This window comes from Heterodontus francisci, chromosome 13 (assembly GCF_036365525.1).
Source record: "Heterodontus francisci isolate sHetFra1 chromosome 13, sHetFra1.hap1, whole genome shotgun sequence".
NCBI classification, from domain to species: Eukaryota; Metazoa; Chordata; class Chondrichthyes; order Heterodontiformes; family Heterodontidae; genus Heterodontus; species Heterodontus francisci.
The window spans coordinates 49,201,689-49,215,568 of record NC_090383.1 but is presented as its reverse complement, the minus strand read 5'-3'; positions in this window follow the sequence as shown (position 1 = coordinate 49,215,568).

Genomic DNA, 13,880 nt, shown 5'->3' with positions numbered 1-13,880 from the left:
TCTTGAACTGCATTCAAGAGAATTTTTTTAGCCAGCGCGTAACAAGCCTAATGAGAGGGCATGCATTTCTAAATTTAGTCTTTGGTAATGAAGCTGGGCAAGTGGATGAAGTCGCAGTGGGTGACCATTTTAGAGATAGCGACCATAATTTAGTTTAGTTTAGTTTAGAGGTACAGCACTGAAACAGGCCCTTCGGCCCACCGAGTCTGTGCCGACCATCAACCACCCATTTATACTAATCCTACACTAATTCCATATTCCTACCACATCCCCACCTGTCCCTATATTTCCCTACCACCTACCTATACTAGGGGCAATTGCTAATGGCCAATTTACCTATCAACCTGCAAGTCTTTGGCATGTGGGAGGAAACCGGAGCACCTGGAGGAAACCCACAAATACAGTTAGTTTTAGCTTAATCATGAAAAAGGACAAAGATAAAACAGGAGTAAAAGTTCTAAATTGGGGGGGAAGGCACATTTTACAAAACTGAGGTGATCTGGCGAAAGTAGACTAGATACAGCTACTTGAAGGAAAATCAGTGGCAAACCAGTGGGAGGCATTCAAAAGCGAGATTTTACAGGCACAGTGTAGGCATGTCCCCACAAAGATAAAGGGTGGTACAGCCAAACCTACAGCCCCCTGGTTATCGAGAAGTTTACAGGGTAAGTTAAAGCAGAAAAAGAAAGCTTATGACGACCACAAAAAATCTTAATACTTTAGAAAGCCTAGAGGAGAATAGAAATGAAGGGGTGAAGTAAAAAAGGAAATTAGAAAAGCAAAGAGAGGGCATGAAAAATTATTGGCAGGTAAAATCAAGGAAAACCCAAAGATGTTTGAACAGTACATTAAGAGCAAGAGGATTACGAAGGAACGGGTAGAGCCTATCAGAGATGTACAAGGGAACTTACGTATGGATGCAGAAAATGTGGGCAGGGTTCTTGATGAGTTTTTTGCCTCTGTCTTCACAAAAGAGAGGGTTGATGCAGACTTTGTAGGAAAAGAGGAAGAGTGTGAAATATTAGATACGATAAGCATAATGTGCTGGGTTTGACATACTTGAAAGTGGATAAATCGCCAGGGCTGGATGGATTGCATTCCAGCTTGTTAAAAGAAGCCAGCGAGGAAATAGCAGATGCGCTGAGGATCATTTTCAAATCCTCACTGGATACGGGCGAGGTGCCGCAGGATTGGAGGTCTGCGAACGTTATACCATTGTCTCAAAAGGGTGCGAGGGATAGGCCAAATAATTATAGGCTGGTCAGTCTGACCTCGGTGGTGGGTAAATTATTAGAATCAATTCTGAGGGACGGGATAAACTGCTACTTAGAAAGGTACAGATTAATCAGGAATAGTCAGCATGGATTTGTTAAGGGAAAGTCATGTCTTACTAACTTGATTGAGTTTTTTGAGGAAGTAACAAGGAGATTGATGAGGGTAGTGCAGTGGATGTGGTTTACATGGATTTTAGTAAGGCATTTGACAAGGTCCCGCATGGCAGACTGGTCAGTAAAATGAAAGGCCATGGGATACAGGGAATGTGGCAGGTTGGATCTAAAATTGACTAAGTGGCAGGAAACAAAGGGTAGTAGTTGATGGATGTTTGTGCGAATGGAAAGCTGTTTCCAGTGACATTCCACAGGGCTCAGTGTTGGGACCTTTGCTGTTTGTGGTATATATAAATGATTTGGACTGAAATGTGGGAAGCATGATTGAGAAATTTGCTGATGATGCAAAATTTGGCTGTGTAGTTGATAGTGAAGAGGATAGCTGTACACTCCAGAATGATATCAATGGTTCGGTTGAGTGGGCGGAAAAGTGGCAAATGGAATTCAATCCAGAGAAGTGTGAGGTAATGCATTCGGAGAGGGCAAACAAAGCAAGGGAATACACAATAAATGAGAGAATATTGAGAGGGTTAGAAGAAGTGAGAGACCTTGGAGTCCATGTCCACAGGTCCCTGAAGGTAGCAGGACAGGTAGATAGAGTGGTAAAGAAGGCATATGGAATGCTTTCCTTTATTGGCCGAGGGATAGAAAACAGAAGAAGGCATGTAATGTTGGAACTCTATAAAATGCTGGTTAGGCCACAGCTGGAGTATTGTGTACAGTTCTGGTCATCACATTACAGGAAGGACATAATTGCTGTAGAGAGAGTACAGAGGAGCTTTACAAGAATGTTGCCAGGGCTTGAAAGTTGCAGCTATGAGGAAAGATTGGATCGGCTAGGGTTGTTTTCCTTAGAACAGAGGAGACTGAGGGGTGACTTAATTGAGGTGTACAAAATTTTGACGGGCCTAGATAGTGCAGACAGGAAAAACCTGATTCCTGACTGAACCAACCTATTGTATGTTGTATAGTGATTCAAATCTATATAGAATCTTTGGCTGATATCTCTCTAGTGCCCATCTGTACCTGTTTGTTGTGCTTCCTTCTAACCAAACACTTGTGTGCAAAATAATTCAGCTTCTTGCAGTGAGAACACTGCTTTCCCCATGCTGGACATGCCTTCTTTTCCTTTGTGTGATGTCCTCCGCAGTATTTGCACCTTGTCCTTTGTCCATGATCTTTCTGCCCTTTCGGCCTGGAATGTCTATCAGCATAATGCAAGGCCTGGTCTGTTCGGCCATGAATATGCTCTAGCTGCTAATTTACAACATCAGCGCTTCTGCACATATAAATCACTTTCCTGAGAGTAAATTTCTCCTCTCGAAGTCGATGTGCTCTCACTGCAGGATCTCTTCTGCCTAATATAATCCTGTCTTTAATTAGATCAAATTCACAGGGTTCTGAGAGCTGTGTTAATGCAGTAATATATTGATCAATGGACTCTTTTTCACCTTGGGTCCTAATATTGAACACACACCATTCATAAGTTATGTTCACTTGAGGTTCAGAGCGTGCCTTCTGCTGTCCTTTTTTTTGTTCTTCTGAGAGATTTCACATAGTGCAAAAGTGTAGCTACTCATAGCTGCTTTGGTTTGTTAATTACATCTGTCGCAATTTCATAATTTGGTCATTGCGAGTGGAAAAACTGCCAGTTCTGCTTCATATCACCTTTCATTTTGACCGGCACTGGGAGAGGAAGCTTTGCAGCCATTGTGTCTTACCCAGTGCTTTCAGTGCTTCTTTGTTACTTTTCTGTGGTTTCCTGTGGTTTTTAGCACCTCTGAACATTCCTGTGTTCCTCTTTTAGTAGCTGTGTTTCTATACAGTTCTTCAATACTCAATCGCAGCTCCACTCTGACACTATGGCCGGTGTTTTATGCCCCCCCCCCCCACCAACAAGCAGGCTGGCGGCTGAGGGCATAAAATTGAGTGGGAGGCGGAGAGGGCTGTTCCCAACCCCCTCCCGCCCCGACTGCAATTTTACATGGGGTGGCGGTGGCAAGAAATGGCCCGCCTACCCAGGCCAATCAAGGCCCTTAAGTGGCCAATTACCTGCCACTTAAGGGCCACCTCCCACTGCCACGTTTATTTTACCCTCAGTGGCCAGACGGCAAAGGCCCCAAGAACCCTGCCTGGTAAAGTGAGGCGGCCTTCTTGTGGGCTGTGGGTTGTGGGGGGGGCTCTCCTGATCGGTCACCCAGTGCCCCATGCAGGGCAGTCCCCAAATTCCTCACTGCGCTGAACGCACAACTCTCCACCTACCAACCGAGCTCCGTTGCCCTACTGGGTCCCAGCCGATTGTCCCCCATGAGGCCCCAAAATCGTGCCTGAGTTCTAGGGCTGCCCTTCCTCTTGCCTCCGATGGCTGGATGTGATCCCAGCAATGGCCACGAGTCCCAGTGACGTTGCTGGGACTAAGAGCTGTCGGCCCGCTGATTGGCCGGCAGCTCTATTAGGCAGGACTTCCTGCCTCAAGGAGATGCAAGTCCCGCCCAAGACCAATTAAGGGTCTAGGGAGAGAAAAATCCTGGCCTGGCTCCCCAGGCCCAGTGGAGGTGGGCTCACCACTGACTTTTCAGCCAGTGGGTGGGGCTTCCCGCCCAATGTAAAATTCCGGCCTGGGTTGTGAGCTCACAGGACAACAATCTTGCTTGTACTGTGTCTTTATTCAACTCCCTTCTGATGGATGCCTGCAGTGAGTGCCTGATGGTAGCAATCACATGACTACAGCAAGCCAGGAGGCACATTCATACAGTATTGCATTTCTATTCCAAACAATCTTGTTGAATCATATAAAATGCTGAAGGGGCTTGACAGGGTAGGTGCTGAGAGGGTCCTTCCTCCCATGAGGGTTTCTACAACTGGGGGCATAGTTTCAGAATAGGGGGTCTCCCATTTAAGATAGAGATGAGGAGGAATTTCTTATCTCAGAGGGTCGTGAATCTTTGGAATTCTCTACCCAGACAGCAGTGGAGGCGATCATTGAATATAGTCAAGGTCGAGATATATGGATTCTTGAACTATTAGATAGTCAAGTATTATGGGAAAGTGGAGTTGAGACTGAGATCAGATCAGCCATGATCTTATTGAATGCGGAGCATGCTCAAGGTGCCAAATGGCTTTCTCATGCTACTATTTCTTATGTGGTAAAGTTCTCTTTCAGTTCTCCTCTATACTTTCTGTATTCTTGATTTTCTACTGCATTGTGAGCCTGATATTTAGCATAAGCCTCCTCTTTCTCTTTCATTTTAATCCCAATTTCTTCACTCATCCAAGAAGCCCTGGCTTCAAATTTTCCTTCATAGAAATGTGTCCAGCCTGTAACTGAATTATCTCCTTTCTTGAAGACCTCCTATTGCTCATTTATTGTTTTACCTGATAATCCTTATTTCCATTCCACCAGGGCCAGATTCCTTTTCAACTCACTCAACTCTTGTTTAGTGCTTTTGCCATTTGTGACTTAAATTTACTTCCTAAAAAAAAGTTGGATTAATTTTTAGGGGGAGCAGCCTTGTTAGCAAGGAGAGAAGCTTATGTTGATGTCATTTTTCATAATATCACCAACATTACTGGTACAATCAAGGTTGACTACAATTTAAGCATTTTCTGCAGCACAGTTGCTGTTCAGGAAATGTAAGTCAATGAATCACATGCACTGTTCTGTTGTCTTTTTCATTGTAATCACTTCAATTTGTCCTTTTTCAGCTGGATGAGCCAGGACAAGCCTGAGTCGTGGCCTGTTGCTGGCGTATTGGTTGGCAGAAATCATACTTACTAGAACAATATAGGGACTCCCTGACAAATGTCTCTGATGAACTGTGCATCTGTCCCAAGTCTGGGAATCCATTCCTTTACTGCTGGAGTTTCCTTTATGTCAAATAAATCCTTGCCCTTACATTACCAACTCATTTTATATAAAACATACGAACATATAAACATACGAATTAGGAGCAGGCGTAGGCCATTCGACCCCTCGAGCCTGCTCTGCCATTCGACAAGACCATGGTTGATTTGATAGAGGATCTACTTTCTTTGTGGATGTATGAACTGTCCAATAATATTGCCAGTTACATGTATGACAAATAAAACTTAACATTTGAAATGTTGCACACCTTCTTTACCTTGTACTGAGTTCTGAATGGTTGAAACAGTTGAATCTCTTTATTGCATGTGTATTTGTAATAGAAACAGGGACAGCAGGAAAAGGGTTTATCTGAAGAATGATAGATGAAGATAGGTAGGAGAAGGCTTGTGGAGAATAAATGTCAGCATAGACTAGTTAGGCCAATTGGCCTGTTTCTGTGCTGGTGGCCCCATGTAATTCAATGTAAAGATGAATAAGGAGAAGGCATAGGGTGGATTTTGACTTTTGAGTGGCCAGAAGCAGTGTGTGCCAAACCACCAGCGCATCCAGTGGTGAGAGACCATTGCAATTTTGAGACCTGGGTCTCATTTGAATTCAACCAGTGAGTTGTGGATGTTAAATAAGGCCTCGTCATATTCATCAACAATTTGGTGAAGGACTAAAGAGTTGTATTTCCAAGTTTGCAAATGGCACTAATTTAGGAGAGATCGAAAGTAGGGCAGATGGGAGCAGAAAGTTGCAAAGGGACATAGAAAGATTAAGTGACAAAACTGTAACAAATGAATTAAATGTGGGTAAGTGTGAGTTCATCCATTTTGGACCCAGGAAAAATAAATCATAATATTTTCTAAATGATGAGAAACTAGGGCTGTAGAGGAGCAAACAGATTTGAGAGTCTATGTACACAAATTGTTAAAAGCCAAAAGACAGGTACAAAAATCAATCAAAAATCCGAATGGAATGTTGGCCTTTATCTCAAGAGGGTTTGGCAGAACTTAATGCTTCAGTCATATACAGCCTTGGTTAGACCCCCACCTGGATAATATTGTTCAGTTTTGAGCACCACACCTCAAGAAGGATATATTGGCCTTGCAGGGATGCAGTGCAGACTCACCAGAATGATACCAGGGCTTGGGAGGTTAAATTATGAGGTCAGGTTGCATAAACTTTGCCTGCATTCCCTTGATTATAGGACACTTATTACAGAGAAGCTATTTCCTCTGGTGGTGAAATCAACAACAAAGGGATGATATATTAAAATTAAAACTAGGCCAATCAGAGAAAAAGTCAGTAAAAGACAGGAATGCTGGCAGATTGGTCCTGGGAGATACGGTCAGCTGTGGAGGGTGTGACCTGTTGTGTGATTGCCTTTATGAGTAATGTACCTTTAAGATCTTAGTATGCTAATGAGCTAAGTGTCAGCATGCCAGTCTCTCTCTGCTGCTGTAACACCAAGAGACAAGCCCTGTAATAGTTAGCTCGACTATATATATTAGTTATCTGTTTGATAAACCTGTTTTAAGATCTTCAAACAACATGAGTTCCATGCATCTCATTTATGTTGCATCAGACAACATCAAAAAAAGCTTCTCATTGCATGGTGGCAGCTGTGGTAAGAAGAAAAAAATTCAAGTTTGAAGACCACAGGAAAACAGCTTTTAAAAACTACCCCCCTACAGTTGGAATTGAGAAAGTTCAAAAAATACTGGCTCAAACAGTAAGAAAAACAGAATAACTTACCCCAAGCTATAGAAGACAGAGCGCAGAATGACAGACTGCAAATCAATCACTGTAATCCGGTGAGTCAGTCTGCCATCAATAGAGGAATCCCCGTTTTTAAAAAAAGGGAAAGCTTTGAAGTCCTTAAAAGATTGAGTTCTTTTTCCCTCAAAGGCTTCCTGGAAGAGTAAAAAATACAGGGGAGATCCAATCCCTTGCTTAGGCTGATTAAGTCTGCACCATTACAGGAGGTTCCCAACAGTGAAAAACGCGGGAATGAGTTGAAGCATTGTCTGTTGGCTCTTCGAGATGAGATGCCAAAACTTTCCAAGAATGACGAGACACCAAAAGTGGTCATCTTGAGAAAGGCAACAGAGTATGTTAGCAAGCTAAAGGCAGAGCAACAGAAAATGAATGCAGAGAGGGAGAAACTGCAGAAAGAACAGCAACAGATGAGACACAGGTCCCTGAGCAAGAGTTGTCAAACCACCGTGACGACCTATGGACATTTGACCCTCTATTCTTGTAAATGTCATAATATCTATCCATGTGTAAATAATTTTGATATTATCTAATTTCATGTGTTTTTACTTTTCGCATACAAGGCTTAACTTTGAAAAGAAGGGGGATGTTGTGTGATTGCCTTTTAGAGTAATATACCTTTAAGATCTTGTTGCAAAAGTGCTTCCACTATTTTTAATATTTTAATTTTTTGAGAACTTGTGTTAAAACTGAAAAAATTCCATAGATGTGTTTTTTTTAACCAAGTTCACCAACAGGACAAGATGTTGTTTGAAAGCCAGCTGTGCTGGTGGCCACCTGTGATTTGGGTTCAGAAAAAAGCAAAACCTTTGGTGACTTGGGGAAAAATAGTTACAGAGAAGCCACATGTCAATGTTTATAAAGGTTAAGAGGTCAACTCTTTGTTTGGGGTTTGGACATTGTTCACAGTTAGTTGTGGTGTGAACTGTTTGAAGACAGTTGGTGTTTTCCTGCCAAGGAAAAAGAAACCACCCAGCTGGCCTCCTTCTCTATCCTTTTGAAGAAATCCTGCCAAGATTCAGTGTGGAAGAGAAAAAAATCCCTGGTGCTGTATAGCTCCTGAGGAGCTGAAAAAAAAATCCTGCCGCTCAAGTGTGTGCTGGTGGAAAAACTTTGATGCCACATTTCTCCTAGAAAGCCTACTAGAATAATTCTCGACATCTCCAGAATGGACTGCTTCTGAAACGATTCCAGTGACCTGTCTCTGTCTACCCGGATGCCAGACCAAAAAAGGGATAACTGACTTTCTTCCATATCTTCTTTCTTTTTTTTGTCAAGAATGAGCAAGTATTTGGCCAAAGTAGGGTTTTTTTTGTCTATTTTTTGAAACAGACTTCTGCAGAGTGAATTTCTGTATTTTTTCCAGTGTGTGTGTTTAGGGAATTTTTAAAAAGGGAACTTTCATATTTTAATCAGTGTGTTAATGCTTGCTTCATTACTGGTTAAGTTTTGTTTTATAATAAACTGATATTTTTGTTGTTTATTGATTTTTTTATTCAGTCATGTGATGTGGGCGTCACTGACGAGACCAGCATTTATTGCCCATCCCTAATTGCTCTTGAGAAGGTGGTGGTGGTGAGCTGCTTTCTTGAACTGCTGCAGTCCATGTGAGGTAGGTACACCCAAAGTGCTGTTAAGAAGGGAGTTCCAGGATTTTGACCCAATGACAGTGAAGAAACAGCGATATAGTTCCAAGTCAGGATGGTGTGTGACTTGGAGGGGAACTTGCAGGTGGTTGTGTTCCCATGCATTTGCTGCCCTTGTCCTTCTAGTTGGTAGAGGTCGCGGGTTTGGAAGGTGCTGTCTAAGGAACCTTGATGCGTTGCTGCAGTGCATCTTGTAGATGGTACAGACTGCTGCCACTGTGCGTCAGTGGTGGAGGGAGTGAATGTTTGTGGATGGGATGCCAATCAAGCGGGCTGCTTTGTCCTGGATGGTCTCGAGCTTCTTGAGTGCTGTTGGAGCTGCATCCATCCAGGCAAGTGGAGAGTATTCCATCACACTCCTGACTTATGCCTGGTAGATGGTGGACAGGCACTGGGGAGTCAGGAGGTGAGTTACTCGCTGCAGGATTCCTAGCCTCTGATCTGCTCTTGTAGCCACAGTATTTATATGGCTACTCCAGTTCAGTTTCTGGTCAATGGTAACCCCAGGATGTTGATAGTGGGGGATTCAGCGATGGTAATGCCATTGAATGTCAACGGGAGATGGTTAGATTCTCTTTTGTTTGAGATGGTCATTGCCTGGCATTTGTGTGGCGCGAATGTTACTTGCCACTTATCAGCCCAAGCCTGGATATTGTCCAGGTCTTGCTGCATTTCTACACGGACTGCATCATTATCTGAGGAGTTGCGAACGGTGCTGAACATTGAGCAATCATCAGTGAACATCTCCACTTCGGACCTTATGATTGAAGGTAGGTCATTGATAAAGCAGCTGAAGATGGTTGGGCATAGGACACTACCCTGAGGAACTCCTGCAGTAATGTCCTGGAGCTCAGATGATTGACCTCCAACAACCACAAACATCTTCCTTTGCGCTAGGTATGACTCCAACCAGCAGAGAGTTTTCCCCCTGATTCCCATTGACTTCAGTTTTGCTCAGGCTCCTTGATGCCATACACGGTCAAATGCTGCCTTGATGCCAAGGGCAATCACTCTCACCTCACCTCTGGAGTTCAGCTCTTTTGTCCACATTTGAACCAAGGCTGTAATGAAGTCAGGAGCTGAGTGGCCCTGGCAGAACCCAAACTGAGTGTCACTGAGCAGGTTATTGCTAAGCAAGTGCTGCTTGATGGCACTGTTGATGACATCATCCATCACTTTACTGATGATTGAGAGTAAACTGATGGGGCGGTAATTGGCCAGGTTGGACTTGTCCTGCTTTCTGTGGACAGGACATACCTGGGCAATTTTCCACATTGCAGGGTAGATGCCAGTGTTGTAGCTGTACTGTAACAGTTTGGCTAGGGCACAGCAAGCTCTGGAGCACAGGTCTTCAGTACTATTGCCGGAATATTGTCAAGGCCCATAGCCTTTGCAGTATCCAGTGCCTTCAGTCGTTTCTTGATATCACGCGGAGTGAATCGAATTGGCTGAAATCTGGCATCTGTGATGCTGGACACTTCAGGAGGAGGCTGAGATGGATCATCAACTCAGCAATTCTGTCTGAAGATTGTTGCAAATGCTTCAGCCTTATCTTTCGCACTGATGTACTGGGCTCCCCCATCATTGAGGATGGGAATATTTCTGGATCCACCTCCTCCTGTTAGTTGTTTAATTGTCCACCACCATTCACAACTGGATGTGGCAGGACTGCAGAGCTTAGATCTGATCCATTGGTTATGGGATCGCTTAACTCTGACTATCACACGCTGCTTATGTAGTTTGGCATGCAGATAGTCCGATGTTGTAGCTTCACCGGGTTGACACCTCATTTTGAGGTATGCCTGTGCTGCTCCTGGCATGCCCACCTGCACTCTTCATTGAACCAGGATTGGTCTCCTGGCTTGATGGTAATGGTAGAGTGGGGGATATGCCGGACCATGAGGTTACAGATTGTGGTTGAGTACAATTCTGCTCATACTCATGGCCCACAGCGCCTCGTGTGTGCCCAGTTTTGCATTGCTCGATCTGTTCAAAATCTATACCATTTAGTACGGTGGTAGTGCCACACAACACGATGGAAGGTATCCTCAATGTGAATGCGGGATTTCGTCTCCACAAGGACTGTGCGGTGGTCACTCCTACCAATACTGTCATGAACAGATGCATCTGCGGCAGGCAAATTGGTGAGAGCAAGGTCAAATATGTTTTTACCTCTTGTTGGTTCCCTCACCACCTGCCGTATATCCAGTCTAGTAGCTATGTCTTTAGGACTCGGCCAGCTCGGTCAGTAGTGGTGCTACCGAGCCACTCTTGGTGATGGACATTGCCACCCTCAGTACTTCCTCCAAGTGGTACTGACTCATCAGCTGAGGGAGGGTGGTAGGTGGTAATCAGCAGGAGGTTTCCTTGCCCATGTTTGGCCTGATGCCAAATGGGGTCCGGAGTCGATGTTGTGGACTCCAAGGGCAACTCTCTCCCAACTGTATACCAGTGTGCCGCCACCTCTGCTGGGTCTGTCCTGCCGGTGGGACAGGACATACCTGGGGATGGTGATGGCAGTGTCTGGGACATTGTCTGTAAGGTATGATTCCGTGAGTATGACTATGTCAGGCTGTTCCTTGACTATTCTGTGGGACAGCTCTCCCAACTTTGACACAAGCCCCCAGATGTTAGTAAGGAGGACTTTGCAGGGTCGACAGGGGCTGGGTTTGCCGTTGTTGTTTCCAGTGCCTAGGTCGGTGCCGGGTGGTCCGTCCGGTTTCATTCTTTTTTATTAACTTTGTAGCGGTTAGATACAACTGAGTGGCTTGCTAGGCCATTTCAGAGGGCATGTAAGAGTCAAACACATTGTTGTGGGTCTGGAGTCACATGTAGGCCAGGCCAGGTAAGGACAACAGATTTCCTTCCCTAAAGGACATTAGTAAAGCAGATGGGTTTTTACAACAATCGCCAAGTGGTTTCATGGTTACTGTTAGACTATCTTTTTTTTTAATTCCAGATTTATTAATTGAATTCAATTGAACTGAATTCAAATTCCACCTTCTGCCGTGGTGGGATTCGAACCCATGGTCCCAGAGCAATACCCTGGGTCTCTGGGTTACTAGTCCAGTGACAATCCCACTCCACCACTGCCTCCCCAAGAAACCTGTTTGGTGTATTTTGTTCTGGGATAAAAAATAGAGTATATGATTGGCTGTATCAGTAACCGGGTAAACATTTAAATAGATGTTATGACCTCTGGAGATGTGGAACTAGAAAAGACAATGCACTCCTTCTGTCTCAGTCGTAACAATCTTAGTATGCTCATGAGCTAAGTGCCAGGATATAGTCATGTAACTACATGCCAGTCTCTCCCTCTCTCTGCTACTGTAACACCAAGCGGCAAGTCCTGTAATAGTTAGCTCTGTACTGTATATATTTGTTAGCTGTTTCATAAACCTAAATCAAGATCTTCAAACAACCTGAACTCCCTGCATCTCATAGAAACATAGAAAATAGGAGCAGGAGTAGGCCATTCGGCCCTTCGAGCCTTCTCCGCCATTCAATATGACCATTTCTGATCGTCCAACTCAGTAACCTATTCCTGCTTTCTCCCCATCAGACAACATAAAAAAAGCTTCTCATTGCATGGTCCAACGTCACCAGCGCCTTGCAGCACTTTTATGGAACCCAGTGCATTCCTGCTTCTCACAGCCCCACAGAAACAATTAAAACTTAACTCTGCATTGTCTCTTCAGCTCTATTGCCAGTGAAGCTGATCGGAGAGTGCACAATGTATGCTCCAACAGTTCTACCTTAAAATAGAATTCAGGGCCCTACGTACATCAATCTGCATATTAGAAGAGACCTACTGCCTGCAACAGGCAGGCACATCGGCTGCCGAGTGGACGGCCACTGTGAAAATAGCAGTGAACTGATCATCAAAGTTATTGCGGCAGTAAGGCTACCATCCCCATTTTGAGGCTGATTTCAGCAGGTTAAATCAATTTATACACTGAATGCTAAAACTTTAAGAAGGATAGAAAAACAAGGATACTTAGGGGTTTCGATCGACAAATTTTAACAGTGGGACGATAAGTTGATAAAGCAGTTGAAGAAAGTGCATTGGGGTCCCTGTGTTTTATAAATTGGGGCATAAGGATAAAGTTGAACCTGTGCAAATCATTCTTTAGGCAGCAGTTAGAATATTAGGGCCGAACCTCCTCTCCACATGCTGTCTGGGGGAATCTAACTGGTGGTGCACTCTGCCGGGACCCAGTGCTTAAAGTCTGAACTTGCTCTTGAACCCAATGAAAAGTAAGAACCACATAAGCACACCTGGAGGTGCAGTATTGATCATAGGCTGGAAGCAGTCTGGGTGCTTTTTGGGCCTTAAAGGCACCAACATTAAAGGAGCCAGCACAGTAAAATCCCCATTGGAAAGAAAGAAGTTCTATGTTTTTTGCAGGTTACAGGGCAGAATTTCTATCTGAACATCTTCTAATGAAAAATAGTTAGCTCCTAAATTACTATATGTATGCCAGAAGCTGTGACTTGTCAGTGGTCCTCACATTTATTTAAAGCTACTATCTGTTGTGCTGCTGTGTTGTGGCTGGGATGGCAGCAGCTCCCTATGGTCTGTCTTGGAGGGAACTAGTAAGAACGGGGCATCGAGGTGCCAATCAGTAAGTGGAGAAACAAGGAAAGTAAGTGTTTGGTATGAAGAGTTATGGTATGGAAATAGGAAGAGGGTACTGGTTTGACCGGGAACTTATTCTCATTATTTGAGTTGGGTTGGAGCAGTTACCTACTGTGATAGGGAAAGAATTGTAATTGGCTCAGGAGAGATTGAGATAAATAACTTCAGCTGTTGAGGTACCTTGTATTTGTTTCTCCACGTCAGCCTTCAAGTAAGCCATATTACATAAGTATGGGGGGGTGGGTTGGGTGGTGGTGTGACAGTATCAGACATGACCTCCATCATCAAGTGTAAAAGACTAACAATAATCTGCAACAACCCGAGAAGCAGCAAAAAAGCTTTTTTATTCAAAAACCCACAAATGAAGCACCTGCTTGACAATACCAGCCTGTCCTTTAAGACTCACAGGGCTAAAAATTGGTTTTCTCCCATTTTCAGGCACAGGAGTCATGATTCGCAATCAGCCCGCGATCAGTCCCATTGAGGCAGGCAACACACAAACTTCATGCTGCCTCCTCATTTAAATGATTGTAGCGTTCAGCCTAGCACGATGCATTGCTGGCTGGCTGAATGCTCAACAG